The sequence below is a fragment of the Coenobita brevimanus genome, chromosome 24 (assembly GCF_032717465.1).
Source record: "Coenobita brevimanus isolate Jiangsu-jjx chromosome 24, ASM3271746v2, whole genome shotgun sequence".
In the NCBI taxonomy this organism is placed as follows: domain Eukaryota; kingdom Metazoa; phylum Arthropoda; class Malacostraca; order Decapoda; family Coenobitidae; genus Coenobita; species Coenobita brevimanus.
This window is the reverse complement of record NC_136977.1, coordinates 10,535,590-10,556,885: the sequence shown is the minus strand read 5'-3', so window position 1 is coordinate 10,556,885 and position 21,296 is coordinate 10,535,590. Positions and strand designations below refer to the sequence as shown.

Below are 21,296 nucleotides of genomic sequence, written 5' to 3'. Positions count from 1 at the left end.
GGAGTAGGAGGTAAGGGGGTAGTAGGTGTGAGCAGGCTGAAGGGTGCGAGGGGGGGGTGTAAGGTACGGAAGTGATGATTGCCATTTTGTTGTCTGAGGATATTAATGACTGGTGATAACGTATTAATTGGGCTTTCAAATGGGCATGTAGTGTACTAGCACCAGACATTCAGAAATATATATGCCGTAAGGAAAATCGTGATCAGCAACAAAACTTATTGTAAGGATGCTTTTTGAATCGAATATAAACCAAAGATTTAATAGTAGCAGTAGGAGCTGCAACCCTGTTCTCATCTGAACATGGACCCAGTGAATTGCAGTCTGGAGGTATCGCCCTTCTACAATCCACCTTACTTTTTTCTTGGATGAGGGAATGAGGTGAGGAACGTTTATGTACCTTATCAATGTAACCACCCGTTTATATTAGTGCCACCACGTGAAGGCGTCCCTCTTTAGCACCCCAAGGATTTTGTGTAGGCTGAACACAAGACAGTCTTATACAATCGAGGGAAACGGTTAAAATTCTTCATAAATACGATTCCAGGAGAGGTGGGAACAAACTGGTAGGGGGAACATGTTATGAAATACAAGGAATAAATTTGCCGGTAGTGAAACAGATACAGAGAACCATTTATGATTGGATGCTGACATGGACTGGAATGTTTTTTGACTCGTAATGTGTGTGGTGTTGGCGGTGAATGGTGTGGGGTTTGACGTAATATTAATAAAGTCTTCTATGCTCAAGTTGTTTATATCATTTCTTTTATATACAAGTCTTATAGCCACCATTACACATCACAACCTGTCTAGAGTGAATATTAAAGTGGCAGAACAAAAAGATGACCTGTAGTAAGAGCTAAGGATTATGGAGTCTTGATTATAATGAACATTGTCTAGTATCTTTTATAAATGCAACCTCTTCAGCCTTTGAACGTATCTTTTACTAAACCCAGGCCATTTTATTCATCTTAGGATATACTTTCTGAATTGGAGAGGTCATATACGGCCTTCATTAACCCTTCGCCACATTTATCTCTCTTAAGCTGAAGAAAATCGTCTGGTGATAGCTAGAAAAAAAGAAAAATACATCATCGGACAAAAGAGGCTAAGATATCAGGACTGGGGACGTAATCAGATTGGTGATGTAATATATCAGATGACGTAGTATATTAAGATTGATGACGTAATGTGTAAGATTTGATTAGGTTGTGTATCAGGATCGGTGACAATATATCAGGGAAGGTGTCGTAACATATCAGGGTTGTTGACGCGATATCCCAAGGTTGGTGACGTAATATGCCGGGATTGGTGACGTAATATATCAGGGAAGGCGACATATTATATCTGGGTTGTGACCTAATTATATCAGGGTTGATGACGGAATATATCATGGTTGGTAACGGAATATATCAGGGTTGGTGACGGATTTGGTGACATAAAGTATCAGGATTGGTGATGTCAGATATCGGTGTTTATATATAATGTACTGATCAGATATTGTTGATTGTAACTTAACCCCTTCACTACGATCACGTATTATCTAGTTAATTCTTGCTAACTCTAGACGATTTTATTTGACATATGAGAGACTTTTCGAATCTTAGGAGTTAGATGCAGCCTTCACAAACCTCTCCTTTTCGAGAGGCCTTTCCAAAGTTTAATTAAATCGTCCGGAGATAGGAAGAATTAAACAGAAAATACGTTATCATAGTGGTAGTAGTAGTAGTAATAATAATAATAATAATAATAATAATAATAATAATAATAGTAGTAGTAGTAGTAGTAGTAGTGACCGTTTCCAAAATGGCAGGCGGCAGATTGGTGACATGGAAATTGATGAGGCGGTCACCAACAATGTGCATGATCATACGGACATGCGTGGTGGTGAAAGACCTCGTGGTGAAGAAGGGAACAGGGATGGACTCCAAAATACGAGAGATATGGAAGTGCTGGGTGGGTTAAATCACTATGAGGAATTGAACAGTTGTGAAGCTGGGGGTGAGGAACATCAGGAAGTGTATGACAGAAGTGAAACTCAGGATGAAGAGCACCATAGAGGAGTGCATGAAAGAGGGAATCATCCAGGTATTTTACGTCCCCAGAACGGTAGTGACACAAACAACAAGGAAGCAGAACAGCCTCACAAGTCTATGCGAGCAGGTCATCCCACATACTGGATGGGCAAATCCAGAGAAAATGCAGTAACCTGGGTGAACACCATGTGTAATGAAATAGTTGGATGGTCGTCAAGTAACCTTTTCGAACCTCCCAAATGCAATGCTACAACTGACATGATCAAGGAAATCACTCACCTAATAGCCAATTACAATAATAACTCACCCATTGCCTCATTCTCTCTTAAGGTCCTTGCATTGATTCCACATCTCTTACTCAACAAGACCCGCCCAAGAGCTAGCATTGCAGAAAATATTAAGGCCATCGAAAGGCGGGTTGAAACAGGGAAAACAGGTAAAATTGACAGCCTACTTGAGGAAGCAAGGGCCTTGCAGATGAGAATAAACAACCGAGACAGAAGAAAAAATCAGAGTACCAACGATGAGGCAAGGATTTTTGGTAGCAAGATGAGAGAGGGGAAGGTCTCGATGTTGACAAGATCCCTGTCAGCTGAATCACCAAACGAAGTACTTGACCAGACAGAAGAAACAGTGCAACAACTAAAAGAAAAACACCCGACTGCACGACAAGCAAGTGCCCAGTCAAAGCTTGACGGCAACTACACTCCTCCTAATCCCATCATATATGACAGGATAGCTGGAGATATGGTGTGGCGGAAGGCATTGCACACACAGGTAGAGGCAGGACCGTCAGGCCTGGATGCAAAATCTTGGCGAGGAATCCTCAGTAACATCAAGTTTGGGGAGGCAGCAACAGACCTCTGTAACCCCATTGCCTCACTGGCGAGGAAGCAGGCTTGAAGTCAGTGCAGTAACATCGAAGCACTGACGGTTTGCAGACTAATCCCTCTTGATAAGAATCCTGGATGTAGGCCCATCGGGGTGGGTGAAGTCTTAAGACGGATTATAGGAAAATGCATCATGGAGGTGGTGAAAGATGATGTGACGCAGGCAGTTGGCAACCTTCAAGTGTGTGCAGGCCAGCCGGCAGGAGGTGAGGCAGCAGTTCACTCAATGAGGAAAACATGAGGAAGAGGACTGTCAAGCAATATTATTAGTTGATGCCTCAAATGCATTTAATTGCATCAACCGGGAGGCAATGCTGCACAACATCAAGGTGAAATGCCCAGCATTTGCCCAATATGTGGAAAACACCTACAGAGAACCAGCAGACCTCTGCATTGTGGGTAAGACAGCTGCTCGCGATGTCGGTGTAATAATCCACAGAAGGAACTACCCGGGGGGACCCCGTTGCCATGGTTATGTATGCCCTGGCCATGACAGTGCTGCAACAACGGATCAAATACGAGGCCACCAATGTAAAACAGGTAGCCTGTGCAGATGATCTCATGGGTGCTGGCAAGGTGGAGGATGTGAGGAATTGGTGGGACCTCGTAACATCTCATGGCCCTGAAATATGTTACTGCCCTAATGCAAGTAAGTCCATCTTGATCGTGAAACCAGCTTACTATCAAGATGCACAGGAGGCCTTAAGAGGCACAAACGTGATAGTGACTAAGGAAGGTCAGAGGCATCTAGGTGCTTTGGTTGGAACTAAGGAATTCAAAGACAAATATGTGAATGATAAAGTAAAGACATGGGTAGCAGAAATTCATGTATTATCCAGCCATGCAAAAACAGAACCCCATGCAGCATACATTGCATTTACCTATGGAGTAAAGCACAAGTGGACCTTCGTGATGAAGGCCATACCAGACATCGAGTTGCTGCCACAACCACTGAAGGATGCTATTAAGGATTCATTCCTCTCATCTCTAACCAATGGTCACATCCCCACACCAGAAGAGAGGACCTTCTAGCACTACCACACAGGATGGGAGACCTTGGCATTATAAATCCAGCAGCCGTGGCAAGCTATGAACACAGAATTTCACTCAGGCTCACCGAATCCTTGTCACAAGATTTGCACCCAGGTTGAGACGAGTGAAATCGACCACCAAAGGCAGGAAGACATAAAGACACAGATAAGCAAGGAGCAAAAAACAAGACAAAAGGACCAGCTGCAGCACATAACCGAACATCTAACACCAGACCAGTGTAGAAGAGTTGAAATTGCACAGTAGGCTGGGGCATCGAACTGGCTGACAACCCTGCCTGTCAAGGCAAAAGGCTTCCACTTCAACAAACAAGAATTTTTTGATGCCATAGCATTGAGATATGGGTGGCCAATAGAGAACCTACCACAACACTGTGCCTGTGGTACTGCCTCTGATGCAAACCATGCAATGGTCTGCAAAAAGGGAGGCTTTGTTTGCATCCGACACGATGAAGTACGCGACCTCACTTCCAAAATGCTGCAGGAAATATGTCACGACTGAGCCAGCTCTGTTTCCCCTGGACAGCGAGCACTTCACCCACAGAACAGCAAATACATCAAATGATGCAAGAACGGATGTCATTGCTCAAGGTTTCTGGACACGTGGGCAGAGGGCGTTCTTCGACATCAGGATATTCGATCCCATGGCAGCATGTCATCGTTAACTGTCACTCGAAGCTGCACATAGAAGGAATGAACAAGAAAATAACAGAAACTATCAAGAAAGGATCCAACATGTGGACCACGGTCGATTCACTCCCCTTATGTTCACAACATCAGGTGGGATGGGTCAAGAGGCGGTGAGATTCTACTCGAGACTGGCAGAGGTTCATTCTGAGAAGAGTTCTGTTATGGCCTGGATGAGATGTCGACTGTCGTTCTCCCTCGTGAGGTCTGCACTCCTATGTCTCAGGGGCACAAGATCTTCAGCCCTCAGGCCTGTCTCTCTGGCGGGTATGGATTACGAAGCTACTGTGGTCGAGAGTCGCATAGACCAGCGACTCCAGTAGTTTAATGTCTTTATTTACACTGTAATATCAATAAATATAAAATAAAGTAATAATAGTAATAGTACATGGTTGGTAACCACAGCCGTTGGCGTGCTTGGGGCCAATGGATTGTAATATGAGGGTTAGTGTTAACCTACACATTACAGCCCCAAATGGTGAACTGTATTGGGAATGTTGGTTTTGATCGTAGTAGTAGTAGTAGTAGTTGCAAGCCCAGGTTCAATTGAACGTGAGGCCGGTGGACTGCAATATGAAGATACCCTCTTCCTCCAGTAAACCACTATCCTCTTTTTGGAAGAGAGGGAGGGAGATGAGGGATGTTGGTATAATCAGACAGTGAACAGCTTGGTTATATCGGTGCCACCACATGAAGGCGTTCCATCCCAGCACTTTGTCATCATAAGAAATCGGTTAGATGAGAGAGTAGGATAAGAAGTTATGCTACACAAACAATAGTCCGGACCCGACGCCAGGCAACTTCTCTGTTAAGCCCCGTCCCTCCTCACCCGCCACCCGTTGAGTGAGTGAGGAGGGGCGGGGCTTAAGAGACAAGTTACCAGACGGAGGGTATAGTGACAATCAGCCTGAGCAATTAAGGTTTTGCGGTGAAACTTCCTGATTTCTCCTCGACTACCACATTTGAGGCTATCATACTGGCAGGAAGAGAGGCTCGAAAAACTGGAAATTCTGTAGTCATTTGTATTCTAAGTAGCCCACGAAGCTTCGTAGCACCTCTTCCTTAGCAATTTATTTTGCATATTTCAAATTAACATTATCTGTACGCGGTTTCTATGATTTTGATATCAATGTAGTTTACGACAGTAACATATATAATGATACTGTGGTGTAATGTGAGGAATAAATCTGTAAGAAAGAGTTGCTATGAAGCCTTCTGTGCAACCTTAAATACGGCCCATAGAATCAGTCAGACTCTCTCTCTCTCCCTCTGTCTCTCTCTCACTAACAAGTCTTTTTGGGAGAAATTAGGAAAAACTTAGCTGAAAGAATATTAGATAAAAAAAAAAAATGTCATTTATTTGGATGCCTACACATATCGGGATCAAAAAGAATGAGGCAGTTGACACTTTAGCCAACCTGGCAAGTACCAAAGTCTAAACTGAATGTGACGTAGCAAATTCTGTGCGCCAAATTTCACGCCAGGTAAGTCAAACCTTACGTGAATGTTACAAAGCCAGACTCAGACATGAGATTCACAACAACAAAACCCTTATAGGCTACTGAGAAGCATCATATTGATCATCAGCGTCTCAGGAGCAGACTCCTACAAGCAGTTATTGCACGAATCAGATTGGGGCACTGTAACGTCTGGGTGGTAACATATGCAGAACAATTCATTTACCACATATATCGAGAGTGTAAACAATACAGTAAACATGAGCTCAGACCCTGCATGATGGAGGGTCCTGGCATCCAGCAGTGGAGATTACATGATGGCGCAACTTAAGATGGACATATTTTGCATCATTTATATATCTCCTTAATAACAGAATCCTGACCGTCCATATTTTTCCAGGACTAAAATTACTTCTTTCCAATAATAATGCACAGTTTGTACTGTCTCTTTACAACCAGTTCCATTCTTTTCATAAAACCCCTTTCATCTCTTATTCTGTCTTCATTAAGTTTTACATCATACGCTACACCCAATAAATCAAGGCAATATTGTAAGAGCTGGGCAAACGAGACAACATATCCAATACTCAAGGACTGTTTGCACATAAGCCGACGCACGGATAACCACAGCTGTGTGATGCGACCGTACTTTGAGATTTGCCCAATAAACGCACTAGAGAAAGAAAGACTGAAAAAAAAAAAAAGAATGATGGTGACGCAGATCCGTGTCTGTAACGTAAGGTAAGAGTTAGGACTTCAAGTAATATTGTTTGTTGTGATATTGTGACAGGGTTTGTGACGTCAGATGATATTGCTGGTGGACGTAAAGTGTCAGGTTTGTGACATCGGATGAGTGGTATGCCAGATCATAATGCTGGTGCCATGAAATATCAGTTTCTGATGTCAGAATTGAATGGTGACGTCATATAATACTGTTGAGCCTAAAGTATATGGATTGTGACATGAGATAAGCGTTGTGACGTCGGATGTAATTGTCGGTTTTGTAAGTGTGTGGGACGTTAAATAAGAGAAAATGAAACGTAAGTTATTACGACGGTGCTCTGTGTACATTATATTGGCATAAAATTGCCATCTCTCCGTCTTGAATTACGCTGAGCTGTAACGATAGATTAACACCAGAATATGATCCTAATCACGAAGCGGTAGGCTTTCGTTCTGCGCTTAAATTACCTACAATAAGCTGTAAAAGGACGATAACCTGGGCTAAGTTAAGGTGGCAAAACAATAGTGACTTCAAATACCAGGGCTTTCCATTTGCTCTGCGTAGCATGGATAGTGCAGCAAAAATTAAAAAAATACACTGTCGCTCCGTTTTCTTTCCAGCTAAAATACACACTCCGCACTCCGGCGTCGAGATTGGGCCGTCAGTTTTTCATTTTTCTTAGTTTAGAGAGAGAGAGAGAGAGAGAGAGAGAGAGAGCGCCCTTAATGCAAAATATTTACTTTCGTATCATCCACGAGTACAGTACTGATTTTACTGTCAATAGAGCTGCTTGTTTGCAATCTGTGGAAGATATTACCATCCAGCTTTTACTTCTACCGGTATTAGTTTCAGATGCATAAATGAACAAAAGCACTGATAGAGGGCATAGCCTACCTTTGCCAAGGCAGCACCAACCTCCTTTTTGACCTTGGCTTTAGATTTTAAAAAAGAAAAAAATGATTCTCCGATGATCCTGAATCCCTAATCCGAATGTGGTGCACTTCCACTCAGTAGTTTTCCGTCTTGTTAATCAAAGACAGAGGGACGAACCAAACCCCAAACTTAACCTTTGTATCGGAGGTAATAATGCTGTCAGTGCAATAGAAGGAACTCTAAATTTTTGTATAGGTCACTAACCTATTTAGTACATAGAGTGCTGGATACACGTCATGCTCGTATAAATAAGTGCCAAAACACACACGAGACAGAAAGCAGCACCGTATGCAGATAAATCATGAAAATGGAAAGATTACGATACTCGCGCGCACATACGTACGTACTGTACAGTACATATACACACACACACACAATATATATATATATATATATATATATATATATATATATATATATATATATATATATATATATATATATATATATAATTCCTGTTTTACAGTAGCTCAAGCAAATATGTGCATACCTTATGGGAAGTAATACGAGACCATGGACCATATATTTTGAGATATGATTACTGCCTGGATCAGAGGTTGATAAGCCCATTAATAAAGCGGATACTATCCGATTTTTTTTTTTTTTTTTTTTTTTTAGCGATATTACCCGTTGTATTAATTAATCATGTGAGTAATACTGCAGTCAGCTGAATGAATATTTTATCTTTTATGATGACAAACAAAGACTATGTATAATAGCCTAAGTTTATTATTTATAAAATCTGGGCATGGTTGGCCTTCCGTTTCGGAAGTGGCCTATATTGTGCGACACATGGTTACCACTTCTTGTTGCGCCAGTCGAGCTATATCGCTTGATGCACACTGAAGCGCTGTTTGGTGGACACCGACCCGGCAAGGAATTTCACAACTAATGCAACTCTCATTATAAACAGTGTCAATGGCTCCCCGCATTTCATGTGAGGTTTCGGTGACGAATGGCGTGAGAATCGTAATACTGCCACACTAGGGTCTGATATGGCTAATAAGCAGCAGTGGGGCTTCGTGAATCAGGTTCATCATGAATTCGACCTCATAATTCGATTATTACATGATTGAAGTGGCAAAGCAATTCCTAGACCGTGCACTGCATCCAGAACCATTTAACCCAAATAATAGGAATGATAACAATTACAATTCCTTGTTGTCAGAGAGAAATTAGATACATCCCGATATGACAGCATCGCCGTGTGATGGTGACCGCTTGTAGGTGAGTTGGACCATACTTACCCGACCCTCACACGTAATTCCTGCACAAACGCTTGTTTTTGCTACTGTACACTCTAGGACTTAGTTCTCGGACTCAACTTAGTACAGTTTTCAGCAACAAGTGACTCTTTAATTACTTTTTAGAGAGGCGGAGGGGGATGCGGAGTCACACAGTACAAGTGGCGTGAATGAGGAGGTGGAGGGGGTGATTGTGTGTGTGTGTGTGTGTGTGTGTGTGTGTGTGTGTGTGTGTGTGTGTGTGTGTGTGTGTGTGTGTGTGTGTGTGCGTGCGTGTGTGCGCGCGCGTGTGATTGGCACTGTCTAGGTTAAATAAAACCCATTTAACAAGATTTCGCTCACATTCCTCATTGAAGCAATAAAATCTCACAAACCATGTTATTAACATCGAAAAGCGTGGCATAATGTATCAGTGGAACATGTGTGCTGCAGTACTAGAGCACTAGACTGTGAACTTAATATTCACGAGTTAAATCCCACCTTCCGGATGGGTAGTTGACTGATGTTCAAGAATATGTTTCCGTATCTGCCCAAGTCCAACGACATGTCATACGAGAATAACATCGCTGACGCCATATCCCAACAGTACAAGGGATATTACGGTTTGCCATTTCTATGCATAAGGTGTTAGCCCAATTAGTCTAGCATAGGTAACACGCAGTGCCTAACGGTCAAGCAAAAGTGAACACTAGCGTGCATTGGACACTGTCTTCTTGTCGTGCATTATGAGACTTAAAGATCTTGGCTTTTATGATGTCCAAAATGATGATTTTGAACATCTTTATTTTGCAGACCACGTGTCATTTAAATAACATTGCAGCTTAATGTTTTGTATTCCTTCATCTCTCTCTCTCTCTCTCTCTCTCTCTAATTAAGTATGTTTACCACCGCCACTACCTTCATCAGCATTATCAATAACATTTTAACCCTATGATGATCTTGGTCATGATCATCGTCATTAACGTAGGAGCCCCGCTGTCTCTGCCATGAATAGAGATGGTGTGATCTACAAGCAGGAAAATGGTAACTACGCAAATAAGAGAACTTTGACCTGAGCGCTCAGTGAAAATGGTTATCCCTCCATTCACACATCATTCAAGCTGAGCGTAACAGCTCCATCAATTTTAATCTTTATACGGTGAGAGGCCACTCGTAAGCTGAAGAAATCATTTGGTGTCTGCTTGAGTAGAGCAGCAAAAATTTCAGTCGTCAGCCAGTTAATGATTACTACTGCAGGATTACCCGATGAATCAAGCCTGAAACTAAGGCAAAAACATGTAAAAATGGTAAAAATACGTAAAGTGGTATAAATGCCTGACAAATTTCTCCAAAAATTTGATCATATGAGCTTGCAGGTGTCAATAATCATAACAATGACAATATTGTAAAGTAATATTGACCATGTGAAGGGGTCTTAACACCATACGGTGTTCTTCTGATCAGTGACAGCCAATGTATCATTCACAGTGATACTCATACAAGCCAGTGGGTTAAAGAAAAAAAAAAGAATTTCTTCCCAACAAGGGACTCTGTATCAGCTTAATTTATTTGTCATAGTATAAACAATACAAGTGTATAGCACAGATGAACTGAAGTACAAAAACTTTGATTAACATTACACTGATTGATGCCACACAATTAATGTTTTCATAGGAAAGCTCCTCCTGTATAACATTTATGTGCCATACCATTGTTTTTGGATGTTATTTGTTTTTGAATAATTATTTTTTTGCATTACTGAACTACGAGTTCTGTCTAAACTGTTCTATGCACCGAAACTTGCCTCTCGTATTACTGTTAAACTTCACATCTTGGTCGACATACAAGTTCGAGTCAGTGAGCACGAGCCCTGACTCTTAAACTCATTGACTCTCCCTCCCCCCAACTCTTCCCCTCCAACACTCACCCTTGTCCTACAACCTCCTCTCCTTTCTAAGCAGCGATTGAGATGTCACATCTTGACGGACAAAATTATGTACTAAGTCCGAGTACTTCAGTCCTAGAGCGTACACCCGAAAATAATTACTGATATCCCACCTGGAAACCGAAGTCTTATCCCCTTAAATGCAGAAGAGCAATCGAACAAACCAGTCAGACGCGATTGCTTCAGAACCTATGACTGTACAAGGGCCATAGGACAGCAAAATAATAATTAGCTGCTTAGGCCCAGGCAAAGTGTTGCCTAGTTATCCATGTCGATTAATTAGCATTATCCAAGAAAATGTGTTTTTCACAGACAAGTAGGCACACAGCTCATAATAATGTTGTGTTATGACAGTCAGGAAGACTTCCATCCCAGCCCATGAGGCATCTTCCAGGGATCGTTTTTAACCTTCCCCATGCCGGTGACGTACCTGTACACTGGCCCCTATATGCACAGACAGTGCTGGTGACGTATGTGTACCGTACGTCGGCCTCTATGCACGGACAGTGCCAGCGACGTACATGTACGTTGGCAGTTTGTTGTATTTGCCAAATTTCGAAAATTCAAAATAGGCACCAGAGAATCAGCTGGAATATTCCCATGCCTCTCAGGGCCTCTCTAGGCCTTCCTATATCCTCTATATACCCAACAAGAGTGTCCTTGGCTCGAATAGCGTAGTTACTGATGAGGAAAACGAAGATCGCATACCTCAACTCAATGAGTGTCACCAGCAGCCGATAAAGTCTATTGACGTTACTCTGAAGTTTTCAGATGCCTGCTTAGAGAGAATCGACCTCAAAATCTTCTGTGAGTACAGTAATCCCTCCAATATCTGACGTAATAGAGCCATAGGCAGGTCCAGATAGTGGTCCTGTCCGGATATTGGGCCCCAGCTTATGGACTTGTACTTATGGACCCTAACTCTGAGAAACACCTATACAACTCCCTCTGGACATCCATAGCACATATTTAAGACCCAAATCACACCAATAAGGCACATAAAAGACTGAAATAAATGCAAAAGAAGCATAAAATGAGGTTTTTGAGGTAGGTTCATACAATATTCAACATTCTGGGTACTTACATGTCTCTGGCTCCTGGAGTGGTAGTTATGGACCCTAACCTAGCCTAACTCAGAAAAACACCTTCCTACTGCACATGCATAGCACCTAAGACACAGCATATTCACACCAATAAGGGACATAAAAGAGTGAAATGAGGTGTTTGAGGTAAGTATAGTATGGGAAAAACAGAAGAGTACAGTGTGAAACATTCTGCCTATTTACAGCAAGTCCATGGCCATCTCGATTTATAACCACCTCCTCTCGGACTCTGACAGTAAGGATTTCCTGAAGCACTTGCAGTACACTGTTCATGAATTCTTGCACTGAACTTAGTCATTCGCACTCAGAAGTCCGTTCTCTTCACAGTGCGCACTCTTGTCTAACTTATGGTCCATTGTAACTTACTAAGTGTTGCACTCTGCACTTTAACTTTTTCCACTCTTATAACCATTTTCTAAAGCAAAAACACACAAGTCTGTTTACATTAAATTTAGTTCAAAAATTGTCTTTTCACTCACAACTGTAAATCGTTAACACAATGCACTGTTTTTTTCATTTCACAACATTGTAAATTCCAGTGTGGTCTAGTGGAGAAGTTCTTGGCGTCTATTCACTCAGAGTCCGAGAGTATCACTGGCAGGTGACCTAGGGGTGCGTCGCTGGGTCGTGGTGATGGCGTACCCACTGCAGATGACTCTGAAGACAGACGCAAACTCACGTCGAGTGGTGACTCCACCGTGGCTGATGTGCTGGGCTGTGGCTCGGAGCATGAGGGCCTGTCTTGGGGAGGCAACAGAGTGGAGCCAGGGCTGGGCACAGCGGGGGTCACGGGCCTGAAAAAACTGTCAGTTGTTGATTGACGCAAGGAACGACGATTCTGACGATTGATGATGTGCTGCCTGAAAGCACGCACTTCCTCCACAAGTCCCAAGGGCCCCATCACCCTGTTGCAGTCCAGGTGTTCCAGGTAGTTGAAAACGAACTCTAGGTGTTCCCGGAGTGCGCTCAGCTTGGAGATGGCTGGAGTTGTGTCATGTTGAGAGGAGTCCGCATCATCGTCGCCGTCCTCGTCAGAATCTTCAAGCTGGGTACTGACACCTGCAACTGAAGATGCGATCTCGATATCAGACAAGGTCTGATACCCAGGATCGCCCTCGTCGTCATCCAACCACTCACGCACATCGTCCACATCAAGATCGTCTCCATCCGTAGTAGACGTGCATGGAAGTCATCCACGTCAAAACCTAGGAAATCGTACTCCACATCCATTCCGAGAAGCAGATGAGACCAACTGTTTTCTAGAGTCTTGACAGGGACTTCCATCCACTGGCCCAGTTGTAGATTGCAGACTTGATGTTGTAGCGGTGAAGGTTTTCCAAAGTCCGCTGGCCTCGCGTGTCCCATCCCTCTCTGCGCTCGTCCTTGTCCTCGAGAACAACCATCACCTCATCCAGGAACTTCCGTCGGTATAGGCGCTTTGTTGCCACCATCACTCCTTGGTCCATTGGTTGGATGAGAGCAGTCGTATTAGGTGGCAGAAACATGCACCTAATCCGGCCATTCACAGCCACCAAGTCCTTGTCGCATGGGTGGGCAGGTGCATTGTCGAGGAGAAGGAGGGCCTTTACCTGGTCGCACGGGATTCCCAGTGTCTCCGTCTGGTAATGTATAACCTCCTTGATGAAGTGGCGGTGGAACCAGTCTTTGAAGATCTGGGCTGTAAACCATGCCTTCAAAGAATGGTACCAGACGACAGGGAGGACAGCCATCACCCCATGAAGACACCGAGGCTGCTTTGCACGGCCAACAATAGCGGGCTTAAGCTGGTGCATGCCGGTAGCATTGGCACAAGCAGGAAAATGGTATCTGTTCCTTGGAGAGCTTGTGGCCAGGTACACGCTTCTCCGTCTCCTCGGCTAGAGTGTTCATTGGCAAAGAGCGATAGAATAAACCAGTTTCGTCAGCGTTGTAGACTTGACCAAGAGTGAGCCCCTCCCTGTCGATCAAGCCCTTTACCTTGCGCAGAAACTCGTCAACTCCATCTTCGTTAGTGTCCAAAGCTTCACCATGAGCTTTACGGTTGGTAAGGCCATGCTGTAACTTGAACGCGAAGAGCCAACCCTCGGATGCCTTGAAGTCTAGGGCGTCATGAAGCCTGGTGAACTTCTCAGCAGCAGCCTTCAGCTTCATACCACGTACCATCACACCAGCAGCACGTTGCTGTTGATACCAAATCAATGTGGAGCGGTCGACTTCAGCAAACTTGGGAGTAAACATCACCTTCCTCTCCATGTTGCGTTTGCTTCTCGACGAGAAGTCAGCCGTGTACTGCATGAGTTTGTCTCAGGATCTCTTAATATCAAACAAAGTAGATCGGGCCAGGTTGAACTTGCGGAGGATGCAGGAAGAAGACCACCCCGCATCTACTTTCTCCAATATTTCCCGCTTCTCCAGAGTCAACACCACTCTCTTCCTCTTCTCAGGCGGCGGGACCATTATCACACACATGAAGGAGAGGCACGAGAGCAGCAGGAGTACCTGCAGCAGGTAAGGCACCACCACAAAAACGAGCACGTGAGCAGCCATGACGACGAGCGTGCACATGTGATGAGAGACAGGCAGAAAGTGGGGAGGATGCAGGGGCGCTCTAGTGGATGTTGGAGGAATGACGCACCACAACAAAGCTGTCCCGCGCCCTGCGTGCCAAGTTCAAATTACGGGCGGGAAAAATTCGTTTTTTTTTTTTTTCGATTTTTTTGCGGTTTTCGGACCATTTTGGGAATATTGGATCCCGGGACGATTATGTCCGGTTAGTGGGGATTTTCGGATATTGGGCGTTCGCATATTAGAGGGATTACTTTTTATGGTTGTTCTCCACGTGTTCTCATCATTTCTAGCCTATCTAGCAAAGAAACAAAAAGGTCAAAAATTGGCTGGCACGACAGCTCCATGAGGGTCCAAAGTCTGCTGGCATGCGGCGGGTTAAGGAGATCCTCATGGCCATGACATTAACCATCAATCCAAGAAAATTCTTTTGTGATAGCAAGCTGTTGTTTGGTGCACTTTTGGAGCACTTTGGTACTCAAAACACAGGCTTGTCCTGGCAAGCTGTTCTGAATGTACATAATGCACCATGAACAGGTAAGTTGTTGTCATGCACTGCTTTGTGCTCAAAACATCACACACAGAGAGCCAGTTCTACTGGCTCAGTTACGAATGGTGGCGAATGTGGCCGCAGGCTTCCTTCTCTCTCGCGCGTGCATGCGTGCTGTGATGCAACAAATATTCTAGAAATGTCTAATGTGTTTTCTCAGTGTGTTTTCTTAGAATTTCACTCACTGTACTCACCACTGATTCTTCATACACTCCATTATGCTTGCCTTTATTCATGAAGCACGTACATAACTTTACTTTATACTGGCAAAGCCAGACTTCCATTGTCTCAGCTCTTAGTGATGCAATAGGTAAGTTGTAAATTGTAAAAAAAAAAAAAAGAAAGAAAAAGAAAAGGAAATGCTAAATTAAGATAGGTGTGAAGCTCGGAAGTTAGCTGTCCTGAGCTGGCGGCAGGCCGGTAGCTTTATGATGCGGCAGGGATCATTAACCAGAGGAATGTTGACCTTAGCAGCATGACCATTGGCCTCCGTGGTGACATCATGCCTGTCGATGCTAGTAAGCGGACATGTGTTGAAAAAGGAGTGAAACACTTTAACCTTCTTAAAACAACCCTTAAAGTGAATATTGTTAAATGAATTTTTGTATGCAACGTTTTTTGGTGCATCTTGAGGCGTGATGGAAAACAACTGTGTGTTCACATCCAAGTGTAACACATTTGTTCATACTGTTGCATCAGGAAAAATATGGAGAACAGAAAGATCTAAAGATAAATTTGAAAATGGCCTCAGTGACTAACCACAAACACGGCATACTAAGGGCAGTTCTGGCCATCGCAGCCTGCAGGCCATAATAGTAGTGGCCTTGGAGGCTAACACCATCATGCCTGGGTTCTTCCCCTTGCTGAGTTACATTTGTACCTCAACTTTCAGGCTCCTGGGTGCTCTGGTATGGCCGACTATAAAACATATACAACATACAGTGACTTAGAATTCTGGTAGTTTGGATAATAATAATAATAATAATAATAATAATAATAATAGCCAAAGCATTTGCTCATGAATGCATATCGCCTGCCATTACAAAAAAAACATTTGCTCATGAATGCATATCGCCTGCCATTACAAAAAAAAAAAAAAAAAAAAAAAAAAAATCAGAGCTCTGGCAATTGGAGGCATATCATCACAGCTTTGCCAAGGTCTTGAAAAATTCTTAGGATTTCACTGTATATTCCTGCTAAGTTAGATATCACGCTAGCACTCAGAAGCCTGAAGTCAGGGGTTTTACGTTGAAGGTCATTGAATATAACGGGCCATTAAATAATTTGTACTCGTTATCCTTTAAATAGCCGTTCTCTTCGTTGAGAGTACGATAGAATAATGGCAAGCCAAAAGAATAAGTTTTATGTTTTTTTTTTTTTTTTTTTCCAAAATCCTCTTGCAGTCGGCAAGCTCATAGAACTCGTCTAGCAACAAACTGTCCCTTCTCAGTCCAGCTGTCTAATGCAACAGTTAACCATTACTCTTAGTCCTTTTTGTATGCAACATGTCAACTCTGGAACTGTCTCCCTCTGTTTGTACAGTATTTCCTACTGCTTATGATCTCCAGTCCCAAAAAATTCGAAGCGCAGTGTGTCCAGGCATCTCGAAATGAATGGATCTTGAATTTGGTTCTTACCGTATCTTGTTCTTGTTTTTTCTTTGAAGGAACAATTTGCTGGCCCTTGGTTCCTTCTTTGCATTATATATATATATATATATATATATATATATATATTAGACAAGCCATATATTCCGGGATACTGCCCACAAAGTATGGATGCAATTTACCCACTTGATTTTGGGTTATTTTGAGAATCGGCACACAGTGACTGACAGATTCAGGCAAATACATTATCGCCTCCCTAGGCGACCGATAATAATAATCTCATCTCTCTAACTGGGATCTCAGCGTAAGCGAACACATGTGCGCACGCAGAAACGGCCGGACTCTGACAATAGATGGCGCTGGCATCAGATGTATCGTGTGCTCACACAACAGCGTGGAGCAATGCAGTGCAATTCAGCGACCAGAATAAAACATGATTTTGATCGTGTAATGCCTTCATGTAAACAGTTATAATTCTTATGACATTATTATATGCAGGAATTACATAATTTATCAGTTACCATATTTTTAAAAGGAATTTGCATATTTATGTATGTAATTACAGTACATAATGTGACGTAAACAACCAGGGTGGTTGTGTTACCAGAGGGTGCACGCGAGTGTTCTATGCCGGACGGGCAACACACCCGTTCTTCCCATGTTTTCCCATGGTTTTCCAAACAAGGAAGGGTACATGACGCGTATAAAAACACTGTGCATGGTTGCTCAATTATGTGGGATTGTGCATGCTATCATATTCACCAGGGATAATTGATGTACATCAGAACAAGAGCCATTGTCCTGATATCATTACACGGTTATGATCATGTTATCATTTGTTAATTAGCGTCTAGTATGTGGGCTAGGGCTTCAGTTACAATGCCTTGCAATAACAATTTGCAGATGCCGTATGACATTTGCTGTTTGGACAATTATAAAAAAAAAATAACTGATTTTGAACATTTTCATTACTCTTTAACATTAGATATATATATATATAATTTAACAAATCATAAATACAAGGGTGGACTTACTGAATCTTATTACCGTATTATTGTGGTCGCAAGGGAATAAACAGAGAGCAAAGACAATAATGGTACAAAAGCAGTTATTTCAAAAGGCATGTGTTGCCTCCGTAGAATTATTGAACTACCGTTGAGGCCCAACAGATCCTTGCAACAGTAGGCGATACTGAAGGTGGAATATTATTATATTTCTGTCAGCCTGGCACAGGACGACTTTTTTTTTTTTAAGTGTAACCAGTGAGAGCTGTCCTATTTTCCTTGTAGAGTCTTTGTTCAGACCTACCCATTCGTTTGCTTTGCATCACTCTGTTCGGGATGTTGTGGGCTTGACAGTATTGATTTTTCAGTATGTATGAATGACGGTTCAGTAGCCACATGCATTGCCATGATTTATTCATAGAGTTATATATTTACAGATATTCTGTATGAAGACAATGCATTGGCTTACGAGATTGACCACGTAATTAGGATTTTGGCGAAAAATGTAGAACATAAACTGAGTTACAAATTTCTGAAGATTCCCTTTGAAATAGTTGCACGAAGTATGATAAGTATTTGCATTTCACATGCATTTTTGTAGTGTGAGTTAAATCGTCCAGCGGTAGAAAGAACATGACTAAATCCTACAGCAGACAGTAGCGCCAGAGGGTTAAGCAAGTGTGTGTAGATGGTGGTACTGGTGGGTGGCTGTGTGGATGGAGGTTGCTGATGGTGGTGATGAAGGGTGAGATGATAGGGGTTGTGGGCGCAAGCACGTGCCAGTGTGTCTGTAAACTTTTTTTTTCTTTCTGTTTCTGGATGTCATCCTTGTGTGTGTGTGTGTGTGTGTGTGTGTGTGCTTAATGATGAGTGTGTGAATCTTTGGATGTGTGTGTGTGTGTGTGTGTGTGTGTGTGTGTGTGTGTGTGTGCGCTCTCTCTCTCTCTCTCTCTCTGTCTCTCTCTCTGTCTCTCTCTCTCTCTCTCTCTCTCTCTCTTTCTCTCTCTCTCTCTTTCTCTCTCTCAGTGACGAGTGTGTGAATCCTTTGATATGTGTGTGTGTGTGTGTGTGTGTGTGTGTGTGTGTGTGTGTGTGTGTGTGTGTGTGTGTATTTCCTCTTCGTGTGTGTGTGTGTGGTTGTTTCTCTGTCTGCTGTGTATGTCTTCTTGTTTGTGATTTGTGTCTAACTTGACCCAGTTGAGCAAATAATATAATCCAACAGTATTCACTATTTGTCGGTGGTCATTATGTAAGATTATTGTTCATCGATAGTAAATTCATCAGATAAGAGGTCACTTCTACTGGGTGGAAGACAGTGAGCTTTCTAGCCTTCATCCTCCGTAACAATGTCACTAAGTATTGTGAACCTGTCCCCTTTTTGTTGATAGGAGATTTAGTTGATAGCCGCTTATTTTATTCTTAGACATGCATGATTGTTACTGTCTAGGATCATTTGAGGCTACGACAAGGCACTGCTGTATGCCTCTCACCGAACGCCACGCCACAAATCACATCCGGGAAGAAGCATGAGGGGAAAAGTGATAGTTTCTTACTGAGTCTGTCTTCCATCCCCAGATAAATTTTTTTCACCTTAGGATACGGTAAACTTTTTTAACAGGAGGGGTTAGATTTATCCATCATTAACCTTTACACAGCTAGAGATTCTGCTTGAGTTGCGTAAAATCATCTGATGGTTGCTTGATTGCAATGAACAAGCAGAGCCAAGTTGTGAATCTTCACTTTATAGGAGGAGAGACTGTGATACTTAGAGGTTTACAGCAAACGCAAATAATACCATAGGTAGCCTTAAACAGATTTATGACAAATAGGCCTACAATAGTTGTCTCTAAAACAGCATTCTGTAACGCTCCCGGTCAGTGGCAGCGCTTATGGTTAGAACAACCTCATCATCATCTGCTTGGTAAGAGACTGCGCCAGGCTCACTCTCTGGAGTGCGAAATAAAGGTTATAGTTTTGAAAGTACCAAGACCTTTTCCACAACCCCCCCCCCTCCCTTATTTTATATTATTAAGTAAATTTAGAATAATGACTAACGAAAAATTTTCTCTTGTATTACTACTTCACTGTCGCTTACGGTGTGTTGTTGGCGAGCACACGAACTCATCATAAACATTATTGAAACAGTCCATGGAATCGCTAGTGAGCTGCACAGTATGCTTTAGAAATAAAACTTACCATGCTGAGGATACTTTTAGCTGGGATGTAAAAAAAGATAAAAAAGTGGACTTTTCCATTTTTACCCCTTTTCACATTAATATTTTCTTCGTGGCCTTTCGTACCTCTTGAACATAGGCATAAACCTAGAAAAAAACCATACAGGAACACAAGTTGGTTCATATGTAATTCTCCACTTCCACTTCCACAAGGCGATTTTTGTGTGTTGTGAGGACGGCTCAGACAGTGTTACTGGTATTTATATTGCATCATTTATTGATTGCCTTCTCTCACTGCCACAAGCACGCCCACACCAGCAGACTGAGCCGTCCCTGCAGCACATGAGGTACTGCCAGGTGAGTTTCCAGTGGAGCGAATATTTACGGGTCATTCTGTATATCAGCGCAACAGATACAGATATTAACTGGTAAGGAAGAGATGTAAGGGAGGTCTCCAAAATGACGAGAATGTGGGATTTAGAGCACATGGTACTAGCAATTACTGTAAGATACAATAGTCACTTCTTTTTGTAATTACCTGTCACTGGTCACTTGGGCTTCATGTTACGTATAGGAGTGTTGATTTATTTATTTTTTTTTTTCACCGTCAGTAGTAACCGCTGGAGGAAAGAGAGATAGTTAATGGTGAGGGAATGGAGGAAAAAGTGAGAATGGAGAGAGAGAGAGAGAGAGAATATGGAATATAGTTTTGAAAGTGAGAGTGAGAAAAATTAGGGGAGACATAAGTGAGTTAGGGTAAATTTACGAAGGGTAAAAAAGCCGGTGGTAAAAAAAAAAAAATACGGAGCAGTAAAGTAGGACGTTGAGAGAGAGAGAGAGAGAGAGAGAGAGAGAGAGAGAGAGAGAGCGGGCTAGGCTAAAGTAAGAGTCAGTGTGCATGTGCAAGAAGAAACAATGAATGGGAAATAGTTAGACTAAGATGAGTTGAAGAGCTCGTGTATTAGAGAGTGAAGAACGTAGAATGCGATTAATATATATACTACTGTAGGCGGAGTATCTGAGGTGGTTATTGTGGAAGAGAGAGAGAGAGAGAGAGAGAGAGAGAGAGAGAGAGAGAGAGAGAGAGAGAGAGAGAGAGAGAGAGTACCGTTCACGTAACACTGCCAAATCCACACTGAGCCAAGAGAGACAAACCTAGCGGGTAACCACACTCCCTCCCTATCTCACCCTCCCTCCACCTTCGAACATTGTGTGTGTATGTGTGTGTGTGTGTGTGTGTGTGTGTGTGTAAGGAGGTTGAGGGGAGGGGGGACAAGTGGGTGACAGGAGATGGAGAGACGTTGAGAGGATAGGGAGGGAGGAGTTACATAGTTACACATATACATGGACCA

General features: G+C 42.7%; 1 protein-coding gene across 1 annotated transcript in view; it reads right to left on the bottom strand.

Annotated features, from left to right (window-relative positions):
- The window catches only part of LOC145393426 (organic cation transporter protein-like), a 157,099-nt gene extending 136,556 nt beyond the window's left edge, over positions 1 to 20,543 (bottom strand). The window contains exon 1 of the mRNA XM_080267523.1: positions 20,483 to 20,543. The gene's annotated coding sequence lies outside the window, so the exon portion shown is untranslated. The remainder of the gene's footprint in view (positions 1 to 20,482) is intronic.
- Between the last annotated feature and the right edge of the window lie 753 nt (positions 20,544 to 21,296).